Raw genomic sequence first — 9,117 nt, 5'->3', positions numbered from 1 at the left:
CCAACGCGCATCAGACTCACTTTAGAGCGGCAAAGATGCTTCAGTTACGTATCAGAACTAAACTTGTACGAGCATCAAAAATGAAGCAGCACGTGCTGCTTCTGCTGCTTGCTGTCTGAACGCAGCATAAAAGGGTTCACTATGAAAGGCATACCCACTGGAGCAACACCATCCCATGTAGAAATAGAAATGGAAGGATAGCTAGGTTCATGGTACTAAAAAAATATAAATAAATAAGGATAACCCGCACCCCATGGCATGTAAGATTTGATGTAGCCTACATTTAAAAATTATAGTTACATATATCTTATGGGTAAATAAATAGATGTGGCTCCATGCCCAAGTTTATTAAAGATCCAGAATAATCCAGGCATGTATAAGAGAATTTAGAAAATAACTATATTTATTAAGCTGAAGTAACTGGGCATTTTCTTCCTATGATAAATGATGCAGATAGCTTGTTGGGCAGCTTATCTGGATTTTTTTTTTTTTAATGTTATTTTTATGAATTGTCTCCAGCTGCTAACATCTCTGGCTTTCCTGGCAACCCATTCTTATCTGCGCATAATAAACTATTTATAACTCTGCCTAAGGAAACTTTTAGGCACAGAATTATCATGTGAATTTATACATAAATCTATTATGTAAAAAAAAAAAGAAAAGAAAAAAAGCTTTTTTTTACTCTCTTCCCAATGGTTACCATCGGTAACCATGAAAGAAAATTCATCAGCTGACTCATTTGAATACACAATGACATTTATACCATGTTTTGCATGGACTATTTACGATTTCAAGTGGCCATGTAGAAGGCTGAACATGAGGTGAGGACTTGTGTAAATACCTTTGTGCACAGGTGTAATTTACAAAGAAATCTGTTTTTTGTTTTGTTTGCATGTTTTGATAAATCTGTCATATGTGGTAATTTTGTGGTATGTACACTATAGTACAGCATTTCTATTACAGTTCATATTTATAGTTTTTTTTTCAGCAAGATCTGAGTGTTCTCTGGAATCCGAGTGAAACTTGACTGGAATACCTTCAAAGAGAAGCACCCATAGGACATCTTAATGAGATTTCTGAACCACCTCAAATGACCTCCTTTAGACCATCTGAGCTCCCCCATGTGTTGGTACCCCTTACCCTTTCTCTAACGCTGAGCCAAGCCACCCTAAAATAATTTCCTTTCCACCCCTATCTAAAATCCTGTTCTAAATGCATCTCATGACCAGAGGTGAAGGTCAGAATGTGAAAAAATCAGTAAATTGAGAGATTCCTTTTTGGCTTAGCTCTGCTTTAACCACATGGACAGCAAAGGCCTCCATCTTACCATAAATTAAACCCAAATCCATCTCTCGTGTTTCATTCTACCATCACCCATTAATATTACACCAAGATATTTAAATTCCTCTTCTTGTGGCAGAGGGAGACTGAGCTCAACCAATAAGGGAGATGTAATCAATCCCTGCATAGTCAGATTGAGTGTATTTGATTTTAACCCTGCAAAAGCCAGATTGATACGTGTAGTTCAATTTGAATTCTACACAGTATATATATCTGGAAATCCTCCTGTAGATACTATATGCAAGAGGAAGAAACATTTAATAAAATTTTTCTAGTTGATTGGGTAAATCACCAAGTGGCTCCTACCATATCAAGATTTTAGCCAACTGCAGCCGCAGCAGCAGATGTAACGTGTCACATTCTCAATTTGGTTCATATAATGAAATTATTAAAATTAATTTTGTTGGGAGGAGCAAGCAAACATATTTCCTATCTATAAATACAAAAATCTGCTAAGTTTTGAGAAAGAAGTATAGGGTATTCCAGGGTAACCGGAACAGCCATTTTTACTTTGCTTCAGCCTCATTTTGGTTGACATGATGACGTCATACATGTCACTGCATTTCATTGGTCCAAAACATTTCTGTATCAAAGCTAATGCATCTGTTGGCTTCTGGGAAGATGTATTTTCAGAGTTTGTGATTTAAATTTCAAAGACAATTTAAGGTGATACAGACTGAATAGCCCTTAAAAGCCACCCAAATACACCATAGTCCTGCAGCACCTAATACAAACTACCTATGAAAACAAGGCCCAAGGCCTTCTCCAGATCTACAATACACATGTAGACTGGAAAACCTACTCCCTTGATCCACTCTGCAATTCCACGAAGTTAAAGATTTGGTCCACTGGTCTAAGGTTCCACAGCTAGGATGAAAGCTACATTACTTCACATGGATTGGAGATACAATAATCAGAACTATGACAAAGATTAGATTACAGGAAATGAGTAAGAAACTACCCTGCTTCAGACTGCCAACCTGTCCTGGATATATTGCGCCTCTCGCCCACAGATTATCAGAGATAGGCACCGGCCCCCACCATGGAAGGAGTTTTACCTGCACCCGGAGGGTTGTCTGTTCAAGCCCTGGCTGTCGTTGAGTCTTGGGCAAGGTACTTCACCACATAGCTACTGATGCTGGTCGGAATGCCCGGTGGCTGAAAGTAGTGTAAAGTGCTTAAGTCAAGTCCCCTGACTCGAAAAAGCGCTATGCAGGCCATTTACCATTTTTACCAAAAAAGCTACTGGCAAGAGAAATATACAATATAGAGCACAAGAATATTAGCAAAGAGAACCAAAACACCTGTCAATTGCGATAACTAAGATGAAAACGGCAACAAATACATAGGTCAAACTTTGGTGTAAGCAACATGAAAGCAGGGATATATCCATCCATGTAATGGTTAGTGAGGGGTGTAATAGTGTAGTGGGTGTACTAGTGGCACTGTTTGAGTCTCTTATTGTCAGCTGAGTTTAATAGGAAGGATGAAATTACTTCAGTCTTTTTGCTGATTCTTTGATTTGGAGGGATTGTTGAATAAAATCATTGATGTGAGGCTTTAAATAGCTGCACAACAGGTACTATTCTGATGAAGATGTCCCTCAAGTCTCTTTCTAAATAAAATGCTGGCTTGCTCACAATAAGCATCTCACTCCGGTGAGATGAATGCTGTGTGTAGCTCTAAGTTAACCAAGTTCAGATTGAAACACTCCCTGAAGCGCTGTCATCAATCAAACCTCTCCCAGCAGCTGTCGAGCGGGATTTGTGTGTTTCCTATGCAACCATGTGTGGTTGTGCCACAACAATATCTTGCCCACCTCATTTGCTCCCATTAGAAAGGCGGCACTGGCTTTTTGCTTATTTCCCTCCTGATGCCTCTGGGCACCATATTCACTATGCTCTTCACTCTTCAGCCTCTCTTTAACCACTTACTTATTCATCACAGACTCACCGAGGAAGCTTCTTAGCTCAAAGACAATACATTTTCTAAAGAGAAGTGGCCCATGCAGGCAGGCACACAGGCATACAGACGGCATAGAATGACTATGAACTGCACAGTAGGAAAAAATGTCAGTACGAATTCTGTTTTGCCGGGAGTCAAAGTACATTTTTAGCAGAAAATAATGCTAAAGCACTGCCAGTGAATTAGAGGATGAAAGAAGGAGGGAGATTCTTCCATTTTCATCAAAAGTCAAACTTTATTCAATTTCTTTTCTCTTTTATCCTTTTCATTTAACCAGGTGATTTTTAAATGTGTGATCTCAAACTCAAAGCCTTAAGGACTGGTGTTCTACACCGTTTCAATGTGTCCTTCTTCCTACAGACCTAAATTGAATGGAGCAAAGCTCTACAGAACTCTGCTAATCACCTAATATTTGAGTCAGGTGGTTGAATCAAAATCCATCTCCAAAATCCAGGACACTACCCCATGTGGACTTGAGTTTGACACAACTGGTTTAAACATTAACACAGTGGTCTCCAACCCTGGTCCTCAAGATCTACTGTCCTACAGATTTTAGATGCATCCCTGCTTCAACACAGCTGAATCAAATGAATGGCTTGAAAAGGTAATCAATCATTTGATTCAGCTGTGTTGAAGCAAGGATGCATCTAAAATCTGTAGGATAGTAGATCTTGAGGACCAGGGTTGGAGACCACTGCATTAACACCTATTAATTCTGCGAAGCTGGAAATGCAAACTAAAATCTAAAGGTTCTTTACCTTCTGAACCTTGGTTACCCATCTCTCTTTCTCCCTCATTTTTGTATATTATATATATATATACATATATATATATATATATATATGTTTGACATCATTAAAACTTACCATCTGCATCCAGCGTACGGGTAATTTCTGTCCAAACATTTTATTTTCATTGGGTGTCTTTGTTATAAGGATGGCTAGGATTATACAAAATGATTTGTTCTTGGCTTCTTCTATGTCTTGACTAAATATACTCTTTGTCATGATGGATCAAAGGAGCAAGCCCTTATGCAGAACACACATGGAGGAGGCAGGGAAAAAGTTCAAATGTTTATTAAAAGTTCTGAACATGAGAACGTAAACAAGTTCTGAGACTGGTTCACTGAAGTCTTGACTGGGACCCGAGACTGTTGGTTAGCAGAGTTCATGAGAAGCTAAGCGTCTAGCTTCAGGCTTAGCATGGCAGACCTTGATCTGAGCTTCCAGCTCACTGCAGAGAACAACAGGGAATATCCACATAGGAATTCTTCAGGCTGAGCTTCCAGCTCATTGCAGAGAACAACAGGGAATATCCACATAGGATTCTTCAGGCTGATTCCACATAGGAATCTTCAGGTAAACTCCACATAGAAGTCTTCAGGTTAAATCCACATAGGAATCTTCAGGTTGGCTCACCAGGGCAGATTAGCAGGTAGGCTCACCTAGAGCTTCGGGCTAGAGACAGGTTTCCAGTGAGACAGCTCTCCCAGAGCTTCAGGCCAGAGACATGTTTCCAGTGAGGCAGCTCATCCAGAGCTTCAGACTAGCGACAGGTTTCCTGTGAGGCACAGACAAAGGAGAGATTAGAATCTGATCTCACACTAGAGACAACTAAGATTCAATCTGTAACAGAGGTTCAGGTTGCTAACCAAACTAAGATCAACACTGCGGCGTGGAAGCAAGGTCTAGCAGGTGTTTATAAAGGGGAAGTCTCCTGATGAGAAGATGCATAACAGGTGTGCTGGAAGGTTCCAGCCCTAGGAGACCCATGGCGCACTCTGCTGGAGACAGGGGGTAATTTCCAGATCCCAACAGTAATTCCAGTCCTAAAAGACAACAACAAGAGACAGAAGAGGATCCTCGGCGCCCTCTGGTGGGCAAGCCTGAGGATCCCAACACTCTTGAACTTATGAGATCCGCTTCTGTTGTTGCGACTGGATTTGAAAAAATAGTTTGGCCTTTCAGAGTAAATATAGATTTTTATCTAGAAGTCAAGTCTGCTTCCTGCTATGCTAAATAGTTTGCATCCAATAATTCAATAAAAGTTATTTTTTAATGAAATTAATAGAATTATGTTTTTAACTGTAGTTACCGATCTGTCATTGCCCTGTTTCAAACCTGATGTTGTTATCATTCTTTTTCCTGTTTGATACCGTTACAAATGTTGAGCTTAATCTGAAAAGATTCCAACGGACTGGAAATGGACTTGCTCTCACTTACGATGGTAAAGAACGGAGAACACATACGTTGACGCTCAGTTCAGAGGATTACCAGAGAACATAAAGTGTAAAGTTGTGTAAAGTTGGTTTTACACAAAACATGGATTGAGCCTGAAAAGATGTCCACAGCCACAACTTTGACGGTTGTGCACATTAAAGGAAAGTATGTGCAAATGCCTCTGATGTGCATCCGGAGTAGCTATCCTATTTTTTCCATTTCCTTTGCTGGTCGGTTGTATACAATGGCAAACCCTTTTGCAAGAATAGGTTGTTTATTTCTTTGCTTTGATGAGTGATTGACAAAAAAGAAGGTTTTTAACATGTTTTTAATAAAGAAATTACATCTCAAAACGTGATCCGTGCAGTTAATTCATTAGTATTATGATCCTACTTGTAAATATTTTGCTGTTGTTCTGAATGGCAGAACTCAAATAGATGCAGGAGACAGCACTAGGAATCCCTGGGAAAAGATCCATTAAACTAGCTAGCCTGTCAGGGAGTTCTTCCCATTTGAGGTGACTTAAAATGAATGTACCATGTACCATATATTTTACCAAATGTTTTGGTAACATAGATTGTAATTCATTTTTCGTTTGTACTGTATTTACTGTCACTTGTTCATGAATGGAGCTGCACAATGCCACAGTGGGTAGCACTACAGCCTAGGAGCAAGAAGGTTCCAAGTTTGATTCTGCTTGGAGTTTGCATGTTCTCCCATTGCATGTGTTGGTTCTCACATGGTACTCCAGCTTCCTCCAACAGTCCATAAAGGTGAGGTTAATTGGTTTCTCTAAATTTTCCTTAGGTGGGACTGTCTGAATGGTTTTTTTGTCCTCTTTGTCTGTGTTTTGCGCTGTGATGGACTGGCGACCTGTCCAGGGTGAAACCCGCCTCTCACCATAGACAGCTGGCGATAGGCACCAGTACCCCTCGCGACAGTCGGGATGAGCGTGACAGAAAATGAATGGATGGATGGATGACATGATTGAGATAATGTAGGCAGCCAGGGTTAAATAAAAAAAAATAAATGTAACCCCAGAGATTTTTGAGCTAGGTGTTTATTTGCCTCCCAGGAGAGTTTTGACTCTTCAAGCTACCAAAAAGAATAAACTTCTTATTGTAATTAGTGTTTAAGATCTATTTTAATTGAGTTACTGAAATTACATATTTTTGACCATTTTGGTTAACAGGGTAGCCTCAGCATAGCCACTTAAAAAAAGGATATTAAGTCATTCAAAGTCCAGTGAAAGCATTAAATAGAGAGGTCGAGCTCTGCGTGAAGAAAAGTTATGGAAACCATCTTTCAGAAAGGAGACTTGTCTGTCTCTCTCTCGCTCTCTCCTGCATCCTGGAGTTCAGCTTTCAGCTCCATCCGCCCCATCAGAATGATCCAGCCAATCACTGCATATGGTGGGCGTTGCTGATCCACAGAAGGATGAACTGAGCTTGTTGAAGAGAGAGACGAGTGAAGAGAGGGCAGTTGGAGCGAGCCGCTTTTTTCAGAGCTTCTGGGAGAATCAACACAAGGCTGGACGCGTTAACAAGTGATGGCTGTGGCGCATAGAGACCTGAAATAAATCATTAAAAACACTTTATTTAGAGAGATTATGAAAATGTTGTTTAGATAGATACCTTCGCGATTCTGCTCAGACGGCAAAGTGTGCCTCATCCTCCCTAAAGAGAGTTGATTTGGTTGGGAAGGAAGTGAAGAGAAGAAAACATCCCCTGGGGATTAAGTCTAACCCTTCGATATTCAGTTTCCCAGACGACAATCAGGCTATTTTCCAATCACAACAACATTTGACTCCTGCTTTCTACATTTACGAACTGCATTAGACTGTGAGAGTACGGATTTCCCAGGACGGTATTGCTGTACTCCCAACTTCCACCGATTTTAATAGACTCACTTCAGTTTTTTATTTTTTAGCACACCGATGATGGGGACAATGTCTGGATTAATGCGACTGCTGTTCGCCCTGCCCCGGGCTGCCGGGGAAGAGTGAGGAGAGCAGGAAGAAAGTGGAAGTAGGAGAGGAGAGGCGTCGGTAGCGTCTGGCTGCCGTCCACTTGTTCGCAGGCGCATTTTCTCCTTGTGCTCTCAGCTCTCCTTTTTACTGGAGTCACGAAATAAAAAAAAGCAAGCGAGAGACGCGCAGGGAGGACTGCGTTCACACCCTGGGTGAGTATCAAACTCAATGCAAGTGGATAAATAAGAAAGAAACGGGTTGGAGGCAGCAGCGGGTGGGTTGGTGGGAAGCTGCTGTGCGTTTTTACGCGCTGCGTAAAACGGTTGGTGTGTGCTAGGGAATGCTGACTAGAGATGATCGGTGACGCATTTTCGATTAAAGAAGATGAACATCTGAGAGTTTAAACATGGGTCAATGAAATTGTGTCCCTGTTTGGCCGCTTCAGCACTGTGAGTAAAGGTCCGATGGAACTTGTTTGGCCTCAGACACCGGGACATAAATTAAATCCAGTTGGAGATTCATATACGGTTACGTTTGGATCCCTTAGGAAATAATCTTTTGTACCTTTACTGTATCGCGTTTGCTCATTTTATTCATGTTGTGTTAGGCTTTATAAACCCTTTACTACCCCATAAAATATGCTTGTTCATGTGGGGGTTTGTCGGTGCGCGCGCACGCATAAACCGCACATCCAAGTCTTCTCACTTTATGATGCCTGCAAACTGATTCTGAGCCTGACGTGTCTTTCTACCTTTGCTTTTCGTCATCTCACCGCCATGTGTGTGTGCTCCTTTCGTCCCTCTAAGCGATGAATGCCATCCTGTCTCCCTGATTTGCTCCACTGAATTATGTTTCTGCCTCTGCAAGTTGCACAGCTTCCCACTAATTCTCTAAACCACGTAAGAACAGCATTTTTACCTGTCGGGTACTTTTTTTTTTTTATCTGCTGCACTTTCCTCAAAAGAAAGTATTTGGAAAGTAGGAGACTTCTGGTTCAGATTTTGTTCAGATTACTCTTTATCACCGGTGCAAACATCTTTCCCCAACTAGGCAAGCAGTTAACTTGAGATAGTGTAAGAAGAATTTGTTATAGTTTGTGTGTAGTTTCTATCCACATCCGAAAAGATTTTATTTTTATCTGCAACTAAAAGCCATACTAAAGCAAAGGCTTAAAACAAAGATAGATGTCCAGACTATATAGATATTCATGCGATATACACTAGCTCTAAGAGGATGTAAATGAGAGGCTGAGTGCATGACACTTAGAACTCTAATGTCATATTGTCTAATGGCAGACAGACTCTGTTCTGACATCAGGACTGGATTGCAAAGATGTTTGAAAGCTCCAGGCAGTGATGGAGGCAGATGGAGTGTCCATTAGAGAAGGTACTAAAGTTGGAGTGGAGGAGTTTTACAAGCCAAACTAGGAAAACTGTATCAAGCAAATCTATTTTCAAGTGCAGGTATTTTTAAAAGCTGTGAAAATTGTTTTGTTGTTAACTCTCAGGAAACACTGCACACACATTTAGAACAGTAGAGTTTGAACACTACATTGTTAGACAAAAAAGGCATTTATACTGTGTTAACTTTTCATACACACTATAATCAGTACCTTCAATATAT

General features: G+C 40.6%; 1 protein-coding gene across 1 annotated transcript in view; it reads left to right on the top strand.

The window, feature by feature from the left end:
• Positions 1–7,003: 7,003 nt before the first annotated feature.
• LOC107090588 (BMP/retinoic acid-inducible neural-specific protein 3-like) overlaps positions 7,004–9,117 on the top strand; it is a 241,338-nt gene continuing 239,224 nt past the window's right edge. The window contains exon 1 of the mRNA XM_015384051.1: positions 7,004–7,706. The gene's annotated coding sequence lies outside the window, so the exon portion shown is untranslated. The remainder of the gene's footprint in view (positions 7,707–9,117) is intronic.

This window comes from Cyprinodon variegatus, unplaced genomic scaffold (genome assembly GCF_000732505.1).
Source record: "Cyprinodon variegatus isolate N-32 unplaced genomic scaffold, C_variegatus-1.0 Scaffold301, whole genome shotgun sequence".
NCBI classification, from domain to species: Eukaryota; Metazoa; Chordata; class Actinopteri; order Cyprinodontiformes; family Cyprinodontidae; genus Cyprinodon; species Cyprinodon variegatus.
The sequence above is the reverse complement of the archived record's forward strand: the minus strand, read 5'-3'. Positions and strand labels throughout refer to the sequence as shown.